Genomic DNA, 20,108 nt, shown 5'->3' with positions numbered 1-20,108 from the left:
CAGTGGGGATAAAATGATGGCGGGGATCGCCTTGCTGCTGATGTACTGCTGCCGGCAATGATATGTAAACTCCATCTGACATATTGCATGAGCGGGCCGAAGTTACATTGAGAAGAACCAGGTGTACATGGGTGTCCTGTCCAGTAAGCTTAGCGCCGTCACCTGCTCCGAGCAGTTCCGTTCCTAGCTACTGCACCGGCCTCTGCAACTGAGGCGCTGCATAGTAGAGCTCATAATTAGGGGCATTCAGTCCCACCTCCTGTGGAGCTGAGAGAGCGCACATGTCTGTTCCCCAGTTTTAGTTTCACTAGAAGCTTACAGAGATCTGCGGAGAAGCGTGTGGAGAGCCTGGGGGACAGTGCCACGAAAAAGTATAGCAGGGGAGGGAGAATGAGAATCTTGGAGATCGCCATCCTACACACATGGGAGAGAGGCAGCTAAGTCCATAATGGTAGGGACCACCTGATGGAGTTTGGAGCCTGTTGGAAATTGGATTTTTAGTCGGCTAGGGCATGTGCCAAAGTCGGGCAGAAACCACCACTCTAGTCAGGATAAGGGAGTTACACTCTTAAAATAACCCCTGCTCACCCCCTTGGTAGTTTGGCACGAGCAGTCAGGCTTATCTTAAAGGCAGTGTGTAAAGCATTTGCACATAACCAACACTAATACAGTGTAAGCACTACAAAAGGACACAACACCAGTTTAGAAAAATATCCAATATTTTTATATATTTAGGACCAGACCAAAAACGAAAAAAATCCACAATACAGTACTTAAAAATCTTCAGTGATCAAAATATGCTTGAAAAATAGTTCCTTGATGTCGATAGCTCCATCCGGGGCTATTGTGGCATCGTAAGCAAACAAATTCAAACAGTTCTGGCTGACCACGGCGTAGCGGGCCAGCTACTGTGTCGGTAAGACCCGCAAACAATACCTTTTAGAAATGCAGGGCGTCTGCGACCTCTCGGTGAGCATCGGAAGGACCTCGCATCGGGAGGAGTCGGTTCCGGAGGTCGGCGCAGCAGTTGTCGGGGCCCATGAATTCGCACGCGTTGCAGGTCGAACTCCCCTCTGTTGAAGTCGGGAGTGCTGGCGTCAGCAGGCGTCGGGTGCTGAGGTGCGAAGTGCAGCAGTGCGGCGTGCGGTGTCTTCAGGTCGCGGTGCGAGCAGCGGAGGCTTCAGACGGCATCATCAGTGAGACCAGGGTCGCGGTGCGAGGTGAAGGCCGTGCTCGTTGTGGTTCTGGCAGGTCACGGTCCAAGCAGCGGTGTCGTCGTGGCTGAAGCGCTGTCGTCGGCTGACGAACTGGAGTCAATGGTGCTGGCGTCGATAGGCCAAGGCTGCGGTGCGGGATGAGGACAGTGCGTCGTGTAACTTTACGAGCGCTGCCCTCGAGCCACGGTGCAAGCAGCGGCGTAGATTTCGGTGTGGAGCGGCGGCGTCAGGGATACCAAGGTGCCGTCGTGAAGCAAGGATGTGCGGAGTGCGGTGCCCACAGGTCGCGGTGTGAGCAGTGGCTTGGTGGCGGCGTCAGCAGACGTCGTTGGTGAGACCAGGGTCACGTTGCGACGGTGCCCTCTGCGGGGGGCCTCCAGGACTCAGTCAGCAGCAGCGTCCTAGACGGCGTCGGGTTGCTTTTTCCTTTGATGCAGCACATAACACACAGTTCCCAGTGCTGAGGGCAGAAGAGCTTGAAGTCTTTGCTGTTCCTGAGACTTCTTGAACAGGGGGCAAGCTCTACCTCAAGCCCTTGGAGAAACCCCCAAAAGTAGATTGCAGAAAGTTCAGTCCAGTCCTTTCACTGCCCAAGACCGAAGCAGCCACTACAGGCCAACACAGCAAAGCACACAGCAAAGTGGTAGTTCCTCCACACAGCTTCTCCAGCTCTTCTTCTTGGCACTCTACTTGGTCCAAAAGAGTTCAAAAAGTCATGGGTCTGGGCCCCAATATTAATATCCCAAAATCATTCGATCTCTTAGGCAGAGAGTGTCTGTGCCCAGCCAGAACCAGTTCTGCCTTCTCTGGTATTACTTCGTGGCAGGAGGTGGAGACGGCATGGTCAGAGGCAGACAAGGTCCTAAGAGCTGCAAGGAAATCTCCTGCGCCTTCCCCAATTGCAGCCCAGGTCTATTCAACCCTTTCCTGACCCACCTAGACTATCTGGAGCCACTCCTGCTCCCCAGCCTTCTGTCCTCCAAAACCCAGACAGGCAATCCACATTCCAGCAGAGGCACACGGGATGCCTGAGCAAGAAAATACCTACTTTCTAAAAGTGGTAGTTTCAAACACAGAATGTAAAAATTACCTTCACTAAAAGATGCATCTTTAGATTCTGAGTTCAGGCATACTAAACTTCATTTTCCTATCTAATTCCCCGGGCCAGTTATGTTTATAAGATGTTTTAAACAGACTCCCAATTCTGTCCTATAGGAAACAGGTTGCCCTGAAATAGCGAAAAACTAAATTGGCTGTAGTTCACGATCAGGACATGCCACACACAACAGGGCATGTCCTACCTTTCACATACACTACAAGGTGAGGGACTCCGCAAGTGTGTGCACTGGCCAAATCGACATGGCAGTTACAAACTGCGCACAGACTCCGTAATGGCGGGTCTGAGTTACCTTTTACGGGTCGTTCGTGTGGTTGGCACAATCCCGTGCTGCAGCCCACCAACGGCATTTGATTCACAGGCCCTGGCACACGCAGTGCACTTAACTAGGGACTGACACATAAATCAAACAGGCCATTCATGGAAACGCCAATCCATAACACATTTTACCACAGGAGCACGTGCACTTTACCACTGATTAGCAGTGAGAAAAGTGCTCGGAAACAAAAAGTCAGCACAAACCGAGTCAGAAAGCAAAAACTCGGGGGAAACATGCCAAGGGATGCCAAGTCTAGCAGAGCCCCACCCAGGTTCTCTACAATGAGATCCGCATCTGAGTGGAAAACCCGAATACCCAAGTACTTAAGTGTATTGAACTGCCATGTAAGCCTAGCAGGTTTTCCCTGTCTAGTTCCGGACAAAGGGGGAACAATCAGGACTTAGGCCAATTTACTGTAAGGACTGATATTGCCCCGAAATGCCCCACGGGTCTGGGAGTGAGGCCCCAACGTCATGCAGGTAGACAAGGGCATCATCCGCATATTAGGTGACTGCTTGGTGAACTCAATGTGCCTCAATCCCCCACAGACCTGTTCACAAACGTAGTTGAAAGGCCATTGGTTTCATGGCTAAAGAGCAAATCACTGGTAATAAAGGGCACTCCTGCTGAGTGCCCCATTGTATTTCAAAACCATCCGATGGCAGCTGTCCCACCTTGACACTCGCCACTTGTTTCCCGTATAACGTGTAGCCACCTCAGATATCCTGGGCCAAAGTGCATTGTATCTAATGTTTTGAATAGATATCACTACCCCAGAGTGTAGAAGGCCTCCTCTAATATTGAGCGAGGAACAGCTGGGGGAGTCCGTCAGTCCAAGGAGGAGATAGGTGTTAAGGAAGATGCTGTTGCCGGAATGAACACATTCAGGTCCAAGTGCACGAGAGTTCCAAAAATAGGCAGCTGCTGATTTGCCAGAACCTGCCCTATTAGTTTGTAATTAAAGTTCAAGAGTGAAAATGGTCAATATGACTAGACGTCTAGTGGGTCCTGGCTGTGGGAGTACCACTATGAGTGCCTCCTGGAAGGATTCTGGGAGTCTATCCCACTCCCATGCCTCGTTATACACCCGAGCAGTCTGGAAGACAACAATGCACCAAAGCCAGTGTAGTCGTCTATAGGGAGCCCGTCTGTGCCCAGGGCCTTAGCGTGAGCAATCTGCACTATGGTCAATTGGATCTCCTCAACCTGCAATGGAGAATCAAGCTTTGCCTGTTGCAGTGGGTCTTATTGCGGGAGGGAGAGCCCATGGAAGAAATTGCGTAGTTCATCTACATAAGTAATAGCAACATCTATGTACAAGGCCTTGTAGTAGGTGACAAAGGCGCCATTAATGTTTGCCTGAGTATTAAGACTCTTCTCCCCCCCCCCCCCAACCCCCGTCCATCTGTAAGTATTCAATTGGAGAAAGCGAGTAGTCATCCCGGACCAACCACACCAGGAGCTGTCTCGCTCTATCTTTCTCACCATGTAAACGGGACAAGTGTTGCTTATAATCCAGTTTGCCTAGTTGTGCTTCAATATCCTGGTGCTCCTCTTGTAACCGGCATATCCATTCGGTCTCTGCAGCACATACCAGCAGCTGCATCTCAAGTTGTCACGCTCCCCCTTCTTTGATATAAGCTTCCTCCTCAACGTCTGTCGAACCATCCCAAGCCGTGGCGATGCAGTATCTCCTCACAACCACTTTGTGGGTGTCCCATTCTACAGCCCTGAGAAAAGCGAACCCTGCGTTTGAAGCAAAGTATTGTGTGTCATCCCGGAGTGCCTCTGTCTGCAGCCTCCACGTGGGGATACAGGGACAGGCCCTCCCCATCGCAGTGTCATTAGAATAGGGCAGTGAACAGACAGTGTCAGTGCCAGTGCCAGGTATTCAGTTAGAAGAATCATAGGACTGATAGCTGCACAGCAGACAAAAAGATCTATCCTGGTAGGCAACGGGGAATAGAAGGAATACGCCCTGTCCTCCAGGTGGCGCAGGCGCCAGATGTTGTGTAATCTGTTAGTCATAACCAAACAGAGTATAGTAGGGTCTAAGGGAAAATCTTTAACGACCTGCCACAGTTCTATTCCCCAATATCTACAATATCAAAAACCTCATGAACTGGGGGTCTTCCATCAAAGTACCCACAAGTGCCTAGGGCTACAAGGGACAAAAGTAAAGAATCAGAGAACAGAATATTGTGAAAGTGTAGGGACCCTTGAGCAGAGCTTGGATTCCCATCCATTATCTACGTGATCAATCTCATCATCTGGTCATCCACCCAAACAAATGATGTCTCTTGATCGTAGAGACTTTCTTCAAGGGAAAGCTCTCTCGTTAGGATCAGCGAAGGAGCACCAGACAGTAAAAAACTGATCATATATATTTACGATTAATGATCACATAGAGCAATCGTGCAGTGCATAGAAAAGTGAGTGCAGTGTTTAATACACCCTTTTTTTTTTAAACAGATCCTCTCACCTGGAGGCTTACTCAGGAGGCCCCGCTGTGTCTGTCGTTTCCTCCGGCGTTCATCTGAGTCGACTCAGATGAACGCCGGAGACGACGACGGACAGAGCGGGGCCTCGTATTCCTGAGTAAGGTTCCAGGTGAGGTGAGGTCCAGTCCCCGATCAAGATGGATGCCTTCTGCATCCCTTGAAGCGGAGGATCGGTTTAAAAAAAAAAAAAAAAGGTTGTATTAATTCCAACCGTCTAGTGGTGACGTGCACATTTATTCATTTTTTTTGACACAATTTGCTATTAGTTGATACACTCCTGCAGTAGCAAGATTTGACAACTTGGGTCCTGAAGAAAGCCTTGGGCAAAAACTTTTCCCATTTGGCTGAAACATGTCGACCTTTATGAATAGCAGTTATTTGTTAACACTGCTTTTTGCACTGTTGTTTGGTTTTATTTAGTGTGTGAGGCGATATTTAAATTAAACCGTGGTTTTCTCCTCACAACTCTATTTTAAACACTGCACTCACTTTTCTATGCACTGCACGATTTCTCTATGTGATTATTAATCGTAAATATATATGATCAGTTTTCTACTGTCTGGTGCTCCTTCGCTGATCCTAACGAGAGAGCTTTCCCTTGAAGATAGTCTCTATGATCAAGAGACATCATTCGTTTGGGTGGATGACCAGATGATAAGATTGATCACGTAGACAATTGATAGGAATCCAAGCTCTGCTCAAGGGTCCCTACACTTTCACAATATTCTGTTCTCTGCTTCTTTACTTTTGTCCCTTGTAGCCCTAGGCACTTGTGGGTACTTTGATGGAAGACCCCCGGTTCATGAGGTTTTTAATCTGTTAGTCAGCCATCCCTGAAAGTGCTGGGTTATTTTGTGACAACCTGCCACATCTGGTGTGGGAAGGCGCGATCACAAGGGATGTCTGGTACGCAATTAAAGTCACCTCCCCAAATAGTGTGGGGGGGGGGGCGTGTAGGTCACGGAGGATGGCTGGGGTGAAGCCATCCAAGAATGCGGAGTGGCCAACATTCAGTATATAAATAGCAAGGGGTATACAGTCTAATTGGCCTTCCACTACCACGTACTGGCCCTCCGTGTCTACCGTGTGTTACCACCTTGAATGGGACCCCCAGTGAGATCCAAATAGTACTTCCCTCGCATATGTCAATGTCGTCGTCCCATACACCTGGCCTCTCCATTTTTTTTTATGCGTCATTTGTGTAATTCTGTCGCCGTCGTGTTTTCTGCCTGCACGCTATTTGCTCCTGGATGCCCATCCATCCCCCCGGGAGTCAGTCATGTTATTGTTGTCTGAGCCAGTCGTGGAGGCATGATCCAGCAGAATCACTGCAAACGGGGTACCATTCTAATGCACCTCTTGCGCCACCACCTGCTCCTTTTTCTTGGCTGCCTGGTTTGTGGAAGGGCGATTTCACAGCCTCTTGGAGCCATGATGGTTTGATCTCTGGGGCAGCCATATATCGGTCTGTAAGTCTCCTGTCGGTGGTGTCGCCAGTCCTGTTTGTGTAATCATGTCCCAGCGTCCTTGGCAGATGAGGTGAATGGGGTATCCTCCCCTTTGATCACCTTGAGCCTTGCCGGGGAGAGGAGTGTATATTGCAGTCTGAGGCTCTGCAGTTGTTGTTTAACCTAAGTGTAGGTGTTACAACATTGCTTCATTTCAATGGTGAAATTCGGGTAGACTTTGATGATGGTACCCTCTAATTGCCTGAGGCCCTTAGACCGCATAAGCTGGAGGGTCAGGTCCCAGTTTGTAAAGCTCAAGAGTCTGGCTATCACTGGGTGTGGCGGAGCTCCCTGCTGTGGAGGGTGGCCGACAGGTAGCACGCCCGCTGGATTGAAAAGAACTTGGAAAGCCTGCTGGCCAGCACCATGGACACCAACAACTGCTCCAGAGGAGTTCCATATTGGGGCATTCCACGCATTCCGGGAAGCTCAGAGCAAACATTGTTCCGTCCTGAGCAGCCCTCAACATCCTCCGCTTTCCGTTGCAGGGCAGTAATATCCGCTTGCATCCCTTGTAGTTGAGACACTAACTCCTGCAGTGTGAAGCGCATTGAGGTCCAATAGAACTCCTTGTTGTCTACCCTTTCCACCAGTTTCTAGTGGCTTAACCTCAGCAAGCCCACATCAAGGGACACAGCATCGATCTTTGACTCCAGGGTGCTTTTAATGTTTAGGATTGCCTGCAGAATCTTTTCAAACTGACCGAGTGTTTGTCCAGGGTGGTTTCCAGGTGCTGCACAACACTATATCCCTGTGTTGGCCCTCCATCTCAGGGTAGGCTTAGGCTTCACCATCATTATTGGTAGGGGCTCCAGACCCTACGAGGCACTGCTTACGCTGTCACCACTTAGCAGAGCACCCCATTATCTCCAAGGTACCCAGGCGTTGCCGTCTAGTTAGGGTGACCAACCGTCCGTAAATTTCACGGACAGTCCGTAATTTCAGCCGTCTGTCTGTTGTCCGTGAAGGATTCTTTAACAGACGCCATTTGTCCGTAATTTTAACCGGGCACCCATCGCACCACCCTAAAGCCGGCACAGCTTCCACCCACCTCCCTGCTTGACTCCGATGCAGTTGAGGTCGGGTGTAACAGACTCCGATGCAGTACCAAAGCTCAGATACCCAGCAGCATTGGAGAGACACAGCGGGATGGCAACCCTCACACCTTCCGCCCTTGATGAGCTGTTAAGAGGTGATTGAAGGTGACTGAGAGGGAGGGGCTGCAGCGTCAGGAGCAGGGGCATCTATTCAGATGCAAACAGCCCTGAATGCGTCAGGTCTCTGCAATTTAGAGGGGCCTCACACATTCCCTTTCTGCCCAGGGCCCCAAAAATCGTAGAACCGGCCCCGATTACACCGAAGCAGCACGTGGTTCTCTTCAAAGAGCTTAATTACCGTCACTAAATTGTAAGCAAACCTCGGTTCTTCAAACATGCAGTCTATAATGTAATAAAATAAAGAAATGGCACAATCGCACCCACACTGATTAACAAAGTATTGCCTTACCTGGGACTCAAGAGCTGAACTGAGCCTGCCGTTTTTAGGAGCATCAGAGTGGGGATTTCATCTGCCTTTCACCGTAGCTCCTCGCCGGACCCGCTGCGCGGGTCCCGCTTCGTTTTTCCTGTTTGCCTGATTGGCGGTGAGCCTGCCTGCTTTTCCCGAGGTGACTGTGCCGAACTGTTGCTGTGAGTGCGTGCATGCGTGCGGGACTACAGGGCTGCGAGCTGACCCGCAGGGACTCAAAGTACCAGGAGTCCCTGCGTGAGGTCGAGACCCGCAACACCTGGGTCGCTCTCCCTGCCTGCCCCGCCCCCGCCACTATCTTTATTATTGGCCTCTGGCCCCGCTGCGCGGGAGCGTGCGGGAGCACCCGGGGCTAAGCCCGGTCAAAGGGCGGGCCGTCTAAGGGCGTACAGGGACGGGCCGGGCCCATTTTCTTTCATTGCGGACTTTAGGACTCAAAGTATGTTTTAGCCATAAATGTGATTAGGTATTTAATTTAGTCATTTTGTGTAAGTTTAGTCTTATTTTCTTGCCTTATTTGTATTTTAAATTGTATATATTTTTTAATGATGTCCTTATTATCAGGGAAGGGTAGGCAGGTCACAGTAAAGTCAAGTAGTGGTAAAGCCACTGGAACCCTAGATGACTTCATTATTCGGGCTACGAGGATACTGGATAAAGAAATTGCCCTCACAGAAAAGCGTTTGTCTCTGGATCTAGTTACGGGGAAACGTTCATCCCTGGGACGGATTGGCTCTGTGGCCACCCCTGAAAAGAGCATAGTTAATGACTTGGAAGCTAGCCCAAATCTAGTAGTAATCCCAGACTTCCAACAAACACCTATGGATGATGCAGTGGATTGCCCAATAGAAGATCGTACCGTACTGAGTATTACTGGGGATGGTACCCAACACTGTAATTTGAGTGTATTGGGGCCTGTTCCCTTACAACCTCAAGTTCTGGATTCTGATCAAGTAGTCACAAAAACTAGCAAACGTAAAAGAGGGGGGGGTCATATTAAGGGAAGGGGAATGCGGTTGGGGGATGTCGGTTATTTGACTCATTGCTGCCAAAATAATAACAACGAAGATCTGTTAGTACACATCGAGAAGTTGGTAAAAAGCCTCTTGATGCCCCTTATAGAGAGAACACATATTGTTAACTTAAAATTAGACCAATTAGAGCATCTAATATCAGTTAACACACACTCGCTGGAAACTCTGGTTAATAATAGTAAACCCCCTGAGTCCTTGGGGAATTGTATTACAATAAAGAAGGGGGCCCAGAAAAACCTAATCCAAAATCAAAGCAAACCACCCCAGCCTACTGCATCTGTCGGTTCCCAGGGAATCCCCGTACAGAACGTTTTAAGTAAACCTACATTGGCGGCTGTTGTGGGCTCTCAGTCAATGTCTGCAACAGCCATAGCATCAACTTCAAGCTCAACTGCGTCTATGCTAGTGGCCGCACCTGGAGTTAAATCAACTCCACTGAGCGGATCATTAGTCCCGGGTAAAATAGCTCCTCCAAGTACATCAATTTGTGTGAACATACCCCCTGACTCTGCCCCTTTCATGGTAATCCTGACAGGTGTCCCGGTGGTTGCACCGAACAAATATGAATCAAGTCAGGACCTATCAAATAAAGTAAAATTCTGGCTCAACAATAATAGGCCACTTCCCCCAGCTTCTGCTACAAAAATATTAAGCGTACGAAGGGTCCCTTGGGTTGGACCAAGTAAGAAGGACCTAGAGGGGGATTGTATCCTTATCAATTTTAGGGATAGTTGGGTCAAAGACTTGATTTGCAATAAAGCAAGGTTTGCCAGAATGGGGGATATTCAATGTATAGGCCTTGAATATTTCTACCCCAATCTATACCACGCTCCCCCTAATCTTTGCTACCCTGGGTCAAGATTGCAGGGCAATAGTCATTCTGGGTTAAGACTGCAGGGAAATAGTCACTCTGGGTGGGTACAGAGCAACACTGCACTTCGACCTTCCCAAAATCATCCTGGTATGTGGCACCAGGGTGATGGATGTCTCATGGGGCCGACAAGTATCAATAATTTTATGCAAATGCCCTATAATCAACCAAGAATAAGATTTCACGGGGAGGAATACCTAGGGTGGATGCCAAATAACAATATTCCCCTAAGAAACCGTTTTGACCCACTGGCGGGAATGGAGGGCTTAGACTGACCGCTAGCCAGGAAAAAGGAAAATGTTTCATTTATACCAGATCTGGTCATGGGGAAGAACGAGGGGGAAAGGCAGAAGGATAACCCGGCGGTGGATGTTCCCGACCGCAATGTACAGTTTAATATACCTTTGGACACAGAGGTTGTCAGCAACTTAGGCTGCGAGCCGAACCCAGTTATTATTGGGCAAGACCTGGTAACTCCAAAAGAGCTTGTGAGTGATAACCTAGGGGAACCCACGCTGTGCCTAATTTCATGGAATATTGCAGGTCTTGCGGGCAGACTGGAGGACGAAGCCTGGCTGGATTATGTGGGCGGCCAGGATATCCTGTGCTTTCAGGAGACATGGAGCAGAACGGGCGGGGAAATTGATGGTTTTCAATCTTTTAATGTCTTGGCGGTGCCATCACCAGCTGGGAGGGCTAGGGGTGGGATAATGACAGCACTCTCCATCAAATTGAAGAATTTGATAACTTCAAAGATAGTGAACACTCCCTGGTACCAGTTCCTCCTGCTGGAAAATGTGTTCCCCGAGCCCTTGTTATTAATCAATTGGTATCACAATGTTTTTGATAGGAATGATGTATCCATAATTCAGAGTTTGGAGGAAGCAATATGTAAGGCACGTAGCGAACGACCTCTATTGTTTGTTATTTGGGTTGGTGATTTTAATTGTTCATTGTGTAAATTTGGTGGTTCAAATGTGTGTGGTTTAGAGGACTTAAATGAACAGCCCTTGATGCACTTTAAACACACGCCCCAGGGGGACGCTTTAAATAATATCATTGTTTTAAATGATTTATGTATGGTAGAGCCCTGGGTTGCCCCAAATATATCGCCAATACCAACTTTTCAGGGAATAAGAGGTGCGATGAGCACTATTGATTTTGTATTTGTGTCCAGTAACTTTCTCCATTATGTTAATAGGCTTGAGGTAATAGCAAACGCTGTAAGTGATCATAACCCTTTAATGCTATCCTTGTGTACTCCTGTTAGTGGAAAACATCCAGTCTGGGAGCAGCCCATAAAATATAATAAGAATCAAGGCGTCACTTTGAAGTGGGGGAAAATAGACGCTGTAGGCCTAGAGGCGGAGATCTTTAATGTCTGTAAAATTGAAATTGATTCATGCCTACTGCCAACATCTGATCCGGAAAAGGTCATTGGGAGCTTCGAAAAACTATGCGGGCACGTGGCTGAGCATCTTAAAAAACCAGCGGGGAAAAAGACCTCAAAGTGTTTTAGATGGTTCGATTCCGCTTGCTCCGCTTCACATAAATCCCTAAAAGTGGCCCTCATACAAAAACCAAGGAACAGAGAATTGATAAGATCGACTAGAAGGGCCTATAAAGAGGCTACCATAAAGAGGAAGCAGGATCTAAAAAACTGTGCCTGGGAAGATCTAGAGAAGGCCTCCGAGTTAAAAGATAGTAGGCTCTTCTGGGAAGTAGTAAATCGCCCCCTGTTTAAAAGTGATGCCAAGGAAAGCATAGTGATGCAGGTCACTGGTGAATCCTGGGAAGCTCATTTTGGTAAAAATTTTAATCCCAAGGCACTATTACCTCTGGACTTGTTGGATGATGTAGGGGATTTGGTGGTACCATCCACAGCTTCGTCCCTTAGCTCTTCGTTCACATTGGAAGAGGTCGAGGAAGCCTTGAGGAAAGGTACATTATTAAAAGCCCCGGGTCCTGATGCTGTCCCTTTGGACTTTTTTAAGCACAATATTGAAGTATGGGCACCGTTGTTGTTGAATGTGTTTAGGGCTGTTGTTGTTGGTCGTATCCCTGTATCATGGAAGGAGGCAGTGGTGGTGCCGATTTTTAAGAAGGGCGATAGGTGTGATCCCCGATGCTATCGCCCTATATCCTTAATCGACGCATCGTGTAAATTACTGGGAAGGGTCATTTTGGCCAGATTGGAAACATGGGCAGACTCTGTTGGTCTAATTGTGAATTCCTAGTATGGATTCAGAAGAGGAAAGGGGACGGTCGAACAGTGTCTGAATTTGGCGCTAATTATTGGCAAGTACATGAAGGCAAGGAATTCTACAATCTACCTTGCCTTCATGGACTTGTCAAGCGCCTTTGACACTGTTTGTAGAAGCAAGTTGTGGCAGATGATGGACGACATGGGTTTTGAAGAACCCTTGGTTACACTACTCCGCAGATTGCATGCAGCAACGACCGTGGCCATAAGGTTTGGACCTGGGGGTGAAACAACAAAATCCATTCCCTCAACCGAGGGGGTGCGTCAAGGCTGCATTTTGGCGCCTTTTTTGTTTCTAGTATACACAAACGGATTGGAGAAGTATTTGTTGGATCACTGTTGTGACTTTCCAAAGGTAAATGGTAAGAGTATTCCCATACTTTCATATGCAGATGATACTGTATTAATGACCCTCACTGGAAATAGTATGCAGGCGTGTCTAGATGCCTTTAATACCTTTATGCTGGACCTTGACCTGAAGGTAAACTTTGCAAAATCCTTTGCAATGGGCTGTGGTCCAAAAGGGTCAAAATCTAGGAAATTTGTGGTGAATAACTTTACCATTGAAAAGGTGGATAACTTTAATTACCTTGGAAACTTATTTAATAACAAATTAAGTTGGGCCCCATTAATGAGGGCTCGAGTCCAGAGTGCCAGCCGCTCCATAGAAGGTCTTTTCCGTTTTTGTGGTAAGCTGGGTCAAAAACCCGTTGCGCATCTTAAAACCCTATATATATATCTAAATGCTTATCTGTGGCCACCTACGGGGCGGGGGTATGGGGGACCGAAAATCCCTCAGCAATACAGGTGATGGAAAATAAATTCCTAAAACGGGTATTATTGATCCCATCGGGCTCATCAAATAGTTTTTGTCACAATGAAATGGGAATGACCAAAGTGACTGATATCATTCGTTTGTCGCCCCTATTATTATGGGGTAAAATATGGTTATCTGATGACCTGCAGCTCTCCAGAGAAATTCTTCTAGACTGTATGAACCTGGATAATGCAAAGCAGATCCCTTAGTTGCCATATGTTAGTGATATGTTGCATAAGATAGGTTTGGGTTATGTTTATGAAAATCCTGAAAATATCCAGGGAAACCTAAAAACCCAAATTAAAGTAAGTTATTGGAAATACACCTTGTTTGGGAGGCCCAACAAGTTATGTACATAAGTTACAGCATCAGTTTTATTTAACTTTTACAACTAATGTGCAATGGCGGTTTTATCTTACAAGGTTTAGGCTAAATATCCTTCATTTTCTTTTGCCTTTCCTAAACAAGGGGGCTGGTGTGAGAGGCTACCCCCTTGCCCTTGCAATGACAGAGTTAGCCAAAGTACCATACATGTTGTCCTCTTTTGTTCTTTATATCAGGAACCAAGGATTAGATTTATTAAGCCTATCCTGAAGGGGCGGCAACCATGTACTTATAAAGAAGGTTACGACTACTTGTTATCGCTATCTTCTGTTGGAGTTTGTTGTGCCATGTTACATTTCATACAAGTGTCACTCCAGATTAGGAAACGTTATGGATAATTTAGCTGTAGACCTGTATTCTGCCATGGGAATTTGTATCTATGCTGTATGATGGTCTCTCAATTACAATTATTGTGTCACAGATGGCTCATTTTAATTGTGTACTCATGTTTTGTAACTTTGTGCTTTTATAATTCACTGTATGAATCGAATAAAGATTTTGAACCGAACCGATTAACAAAGTATGGAGGACAATCGGTTAAATCAGTTCTCTTGGAGTATCTCCTTTAAGTACTGTACATCACAGTGGGGGATGCAAAACTAACATTTTGGAAAAAGAGCCTGTCTTCTCGTTGTCTTGTTCAGGAGGGGGTGAGGAGCCCTACAGCACTACCCCATCCAGGAAGAGACCAAGATGATACTAGAATACTGCATGCCCACCCCTGTGCCCACCCTGGTGGATCCTGTTCCCCCTCCTGTGATGGCTCCTGCCCCCCCCAGTGATGGCTCCTGTCCCTCCATGTGGTGGTCTGTCCCCCCCCCCCCTGTGGATCCTCTCTTCGCCCTGGGTGGCTTCTGTCCCAGTCCTGGAATGGCTCCTGCAGCGAGGGTGAAGTTCTTGATGGGCCTCTTCTCAAAAAGGTTCAGCTCCAAATTAATATGAAAAGGTGAGCGAGTGAGTAAGTGAAGGGATGGGTGGATGATTGGATGAATTAGTGAAAGGGTGAATGAATGAATGAAAGATTGAATAGATGGATAATGAGAAAGTATCGATGGATTGATGAGTGAGTGGAAGGATGGATGAGAGAAAAGGTAAATGGCTGGATGTATGGGTCGAAGGGTAGCTGGATGGGTAAAGGGGTGGATGGATGAGTAAAAGGATGGATGGATTTATGAATTGATAAGTGCAAGGGTGAATGGATGGACGGATGAGTGAAAGGGTGGATGGAAGGATGGATGAGTGAGTGAAAGGGAGGGTAGGTGGACAAAAGGATGAATAGATGAGTGAAGGAGTGAAAGGCTAAATGGATGAGAGAAAGGATGGACGAGTGATGGGGTCAATGGATGGATTCATGAGTGGATGAGAGGATGGATGGGTGGGTGGATGGATGGATGGATGGAAGGAAGGATGGCTAAGTGAAAGGGTCGATGGAGAGAGAAAGGGAGGATGGATGGATGACTGAAAGGGTGGATGGGTGGAAGGATGAGTGACTGGGTGGATGGATAAGTCAGTGAAAGGATGGCTTGATGGGTGAAAGGGTAAATGGATGGATGAGTGGATGGATGGGTAGAAGAGTGGATGGATGAGTGTACAGATGGATAGGGTGAAAGGGTGGATGGATAATGGATGGATTAGTGAAAGGATGGATGAAGGGATGGATGAGTGAAATGATAGATGGAAGGATACATGATGGATAGGTTTGCAAATGGTTGAATATGTTTGGATATGGCTGGGGTTACTTATATACTATTGCGCGACCTCCTCTGAGGTGTCTGTAAAACTTACCTATTGTCCTGAAGTTTTGTCCTGAATTTTGACCTTCTGTCGTGAATTTGTGTCCTGAATTTTGACCCTTTGTCCTGAATTTTTACACTCGCAGTCCTGAATTTGCACCAATGCCAGTTGGTCACCCTACGTCTAGTCCGGGCTGGTCGCGGCGTCCACTGTTGTGGTGTATGGGCCGCTGGATCTCTCTGTGCTTGAAGAGTCAGCAAATCCACAGGGCTGCACAAGAATTGGTCCCCCATCTGCACTGGGGCTTCTCTGGGCCAGCACTGCCAGCCACTGGAGGCCTCCGCAGGCTGCTCTCCGCGTCCCCACTCTTGGCGGAGGGGGGGAGAGAGAGTGTCACTTGGTTGATTCCTGGGTCTGGGGGGGTCTCGTTCCCCATGTTACAAGGGCAGCACTGGGCCGGGCCAGGGACCCCTCGCGCGCTTGGCCAGAGGTCCCATCTAGGTCTGGCCTTCGCTGCCATTTCTGCATGATTGCATCCACGTTGAGAGATGCTGCCCGCTTCGGTGTGTCCCGGACCGCCAAGAGATCTGAGGTTACAGGAGTGGCGGGTGGGGTCACTACAACTCCATTATGGGCTTCGGAGGGCTAGCCGATCTAGGATGTCATGTGGGACTGGGCCGGAGCTTGCGATCAAGCGACTGCTTCTGTTGCCGTCTTGGCCATGCCCCGTGTGGGGTGTGTTTATACGCTCTGTGTGGCACTGTACACCACTCTGGCCCCCCGTTGCACTTGAACAGTGGGACAGGCAATGTAGATCACAGTGGGCATGCTCTGCACTCTTAAAGAAGCATTGTACACCAGATGGACCATACTCTTATAAATGGATCTACCCGATACTACATCACACTGGCCTGCCTAAAACTTTAGTAAACACAGTGTGCGCTGTATGCTACACTGGGCATGCTCAGGGCTCTCTACGTAGCACTGTTCACCAAGGGTGGGCTTACACGCTGCACTTGTACACGTGCTGTGCCCCACGGTGTGCATTCTTAGTGCCTTTCTATGTAGCACTGTACTCCACCCTGGCCTGCCTAGAGCTCTTATACACTCAGTGAGTTGCATATTCTAGAGTGGACATGCCCCGTGCCTTCGACACCAGGGTGGGATCACACGGTGTTCTTGTGCACACACTGTTTCACAGTGTTCAATCTCACTGCCCTCTACGTAGCATTGTACTCCACCCTGGCGCTCCTAGAGCTCTTGTACACTCCGTGCGCAGAGTACGCTAGAGTGGGTATACTCAGTGCCTTCTGCGTGGCACCATGCTCTGAGCACTTGCAGGATCCCTGTGGTGCTGTACACCAGCTTTCGTATCTTCCCTATGGCCTAGGGTGCTGCTGCTCCTGTGTAAAGTGTTCCTTGTGGGGCGGGGCAGCTCTTTCTAGGGTTTTGCCACAGGCTGCTGTGGGTTAGAAGGAAGCTGAACTCTGCATTGAGTAATCTGCGGTAATATTCTCTCTCGAGCACCTCTGGAGCTCTGCCAATGGTTTCTTGGTGAGTAATGCTGGCTCCGAGAGCCTCTGGCTGAGCTCCAGCACAGCCTTGTGAATGTGTACGAGTCAGCCGGGCCCGGGTGTGAGCTGGGAGGAATGTAAACACAGGGCCTGCTGATGTGCGCTGCCGCCGCCTGTGAGCTCCACGACTGCTGGGCTCCAAGGGAGTGGAGCTAGGTTAAAACCAGGGTCAGAAGGTGGGATAGACGCGGGCCTGATAGGGGGCGGGAGTGGACCTGTGAGGGTGGGAGTGGACCTGTGTCACAACTGGGCCTGAGAGGGTGGGAGTGGAACTGTGATGGTGGGAGTGGACCTGTGCCACTACTGGGCCTGAGAGGGTGGGAGTGGACCTCTGAGGGTGGGAGTAGACCTGTGCCACAACTGGGCCTGAGAGAGAGGGGGGGGGGAGGCAGTGGACATGTGAGGGTGGACCTGTGCCACAACTGGGCCTGTGAGGGTGGGAGTGGACCTGTGAGGGTGGGAGTGGACCTGTGCCACAACTGGGCCTAAGAGGGTGGGAGTGGACCTGTGCCACAACTGGGCTTAAGAGGGTGGGAGTGGACCTGTGAGGGTGGGAGTGGACCTGTGCCACAACTGGGCCTAAGAGGGTGGGAGTGGACCTGTGCCACAACTGGGCTTAAGAGGGTGGGAGTGGACCTGTGAGGGTGGACCTGTGCCAAAACTGGGCCTGTGAGGGTGGGAGTGGACCTGTGAGGGTGGGGGTGGACCTGTGCCACAACTGGGCCTGAGAGGGGGCGTGGAGTGGACCTGTGCCACAACTAGGCCTGAGAGGGTGGGAGTGGACCTGTGCCACAACTGGGCCTGAGAGGGGGGGTGGAGTGGACCTGTGCCACAACTGGGCCTGTGAGGGTGAGAAAGTGCAACTGACTTCTACTAAAACTGGGGCAAGACTGTGAGATGGACCTGCGCCTAAACCAGGTGTGATGGTGGTAGGGAACTGATGCCAAAACTGGAAGAAGATTGCACCATTGGTTTTGTGCCAAACCAGGGTGAGGCAGTGGGAGTGGACCTTTGTCAAGACCAGGGTTAGAAGGTTGAAGTGGGCCTCTGCCAGGATGCTCGAGATTATAGGAGTGAGGCCTGTGCCTAAACCGGGAAAGAGATGGCGGGAGTGGGGTTGTGCCTATAACAAAAGCAGGTCAAGAGTTGGGGAAGGAGGCCTTTGCTAAAAGCAGGGCAAGAGTGGGGAAGGGAGGCCTGTGCCAAAAGCAGGGCAAGAGTGGGGGAGGGAGGCCTGTGCAAAAAGGGCAAGAGTGGGGGAGGGAGGCCTGTGCCAAAAGCAGGGCAAGAGTGGGGAAGGGAGGCCTGTGCCAAAAGCAGGGCAAGAGTGGGGGAGGGAGGCCTGTGCAAAAAGGGCAAGAGTGGGGGAGGGAGGCCTGTGCCAAAAGCAGGGCAAGAGTGGGGGAGGGAGGCCTGTGCTAAAAGCACGGCAAGAGTGGGGGAATGATATCTGTGCTAAAAGCAGGGCAAGAGTGGGGGAATCATACCTGTGCTAAAAGCAGGGCAAGAGTGGAGGAGGGATGCCCGTGCCAAAAGCAGGGCAAGAGTGGGGGAGGGAGGGATGCACATTGTGTCCAGCCATAGTGACATCCCTGGGGACTCACTGCAGTGTGCCCAGCCTTAGTGACATCCTTTGTGACTCACTGCACTGCTTGGTCTCCAGCTGTGGGGCAGACCTCAGTGACTCACTGCACTGCTTGGTCTCCAGCTGTGGGGCGGACCTCAGTGACTCACTGCACTGCTTGGTCTCCAGCCGTGGGCAGCCCTCAATGACTCACTGCACAGTTTGGTACCCAGCCGTGGGGTAGCCCTCAGTGACTTACTGTTTGTCTCCAGACTTGGGCCGGCCCTTAGTGGCTCACTTCGCTGTTTGTTATCCAGCGAAGGTGGCAACTCTTAGTGACTCGCTGCACTTTTTGATATCCAGCCATTAGACAGACCTCAGTGAGTCACCTTGTGGTTTGGTCTAGTCCTCGTAGGCGTGCTCTGCGATTCAGTTTGGTATCTTGCCAGTTCAGTCAGATTACAGCGTGGTGGCATTTCAGATGAGTGCATCGCTCTGTGAGGGACTTCATAGAACAAAAACATGATCTGTCCTTTGAAGGGTTATTATCTGAGCCTCACTCGCTCCTCTGGGTCACACTGTGATTGGAAACCACCTTCCTCACTGGTACAAACCCTTGTGCCTCATTACTCATGATGACCATGTTACTTTCCGTCATGATGGCATTGTTACTTTCACTCATGATGGCCTTGTTACTCATGATGGCCTTGTTACTCATGATGGCCTTGTTACTTTTAGTCATGATATCGTCACTACTCCGGGTGGCCTTGTTACTTTTAGTCACGAGATCCTCGTTACTCATGCGGGCCTTGTTACTTTCAGTCATGATAGCCTCGTTACTCATGCGGGCCTTGTTACTTTCAGTCATGATATCCTCGTTACTCATGCGGGCCTTGTTACTTTCAGTCATGATATCCTCGTTACTCATGCGGGCCTTGTTACTTTCAGTCATGAGATCCTTGTTAGTCATGATGGCCATGTTACTTTCAGTCATGATAACCTCGTTACTCATGCGGGCCTTGTTACTTTCAGTCATGATATCCTTGTTACTCATGCTGGCCTTGTTACTTTCAGTCATGCGGGCCTTGTTACTCATGCGGGCCTTGTTACTTTCAGTCATGAGATCCTCGTTACTCATGCGGGCCTTGTTACTTTTAATCGTGATATCCTCGTTACTCATGCGGGCCTTGTTACTTTCAGTCATGATATCCTCGTTACTCATGCGGGCCTTGTTACTTTCAGTCATGAGATCCTTGTTAGTCATGATGGCCATGTTACTTTCAGTCATGATAACCTCGTTACTCATGCGGGCCTTGTTACTTTCAGTCATGATATCCTTGTTACTCATGCTGGCCTTGTTACTTTCAGTCATGCGGGCCTTGTTACTCATGCGGGCCTTGTTACTTTCAGTCATGATATCCTCGTTACTCATGCGGGCCTTGTTACTTTCAGTCATGATATCCTCGTTACTCATGCGGGCCTTGTTACTTTCAGTCATGATATCTTCGTTACTCATGCGGGCCTTGTTACTCATGCGGGCCTTGTTACTTTCAGTCATGAGATCCATATATATATATATATATATATATATACATTTTTTTTTTTAAATAATCTATGCAACCTTTCACACGCCACAGGCTGAGCAATGCTGTAAATAAATCTTTGCACACATACAAAA

At 49.0% G+C, this 20,108-nt stretch overlaps 1 protein-coding gene across 2 annotated transcripts in view; it reads left to right on the top strand.

Moving 5' to 3' along the window:
* The window catches only part of ARID3A (AT-rich interaction domain 3A), a 211,397-nt gene that overhangs the window by 34,003 nt on the left and 157,286 nt on the right, over positions 1-20,108 (top strand). The window lies entirely within an intron of this gene.

Source organism: Triturus cristatus, chromosome 12 (genome assembly GCF_964204655.1).
Source record: "Triturus cristatus chromosome 12, aTriCri1.1, whole genome shotgun sequence".
In the NCBI taxonomy this organism is placed as follows: Eukaryota; Metazoa; Chordata; class Amphibia; order Caudata; family Salamandridae; genus Triturus; species Triturus cristatus.
This window is presented reverse-complemented; position numbering and strand designations above follow the sequence as displayed.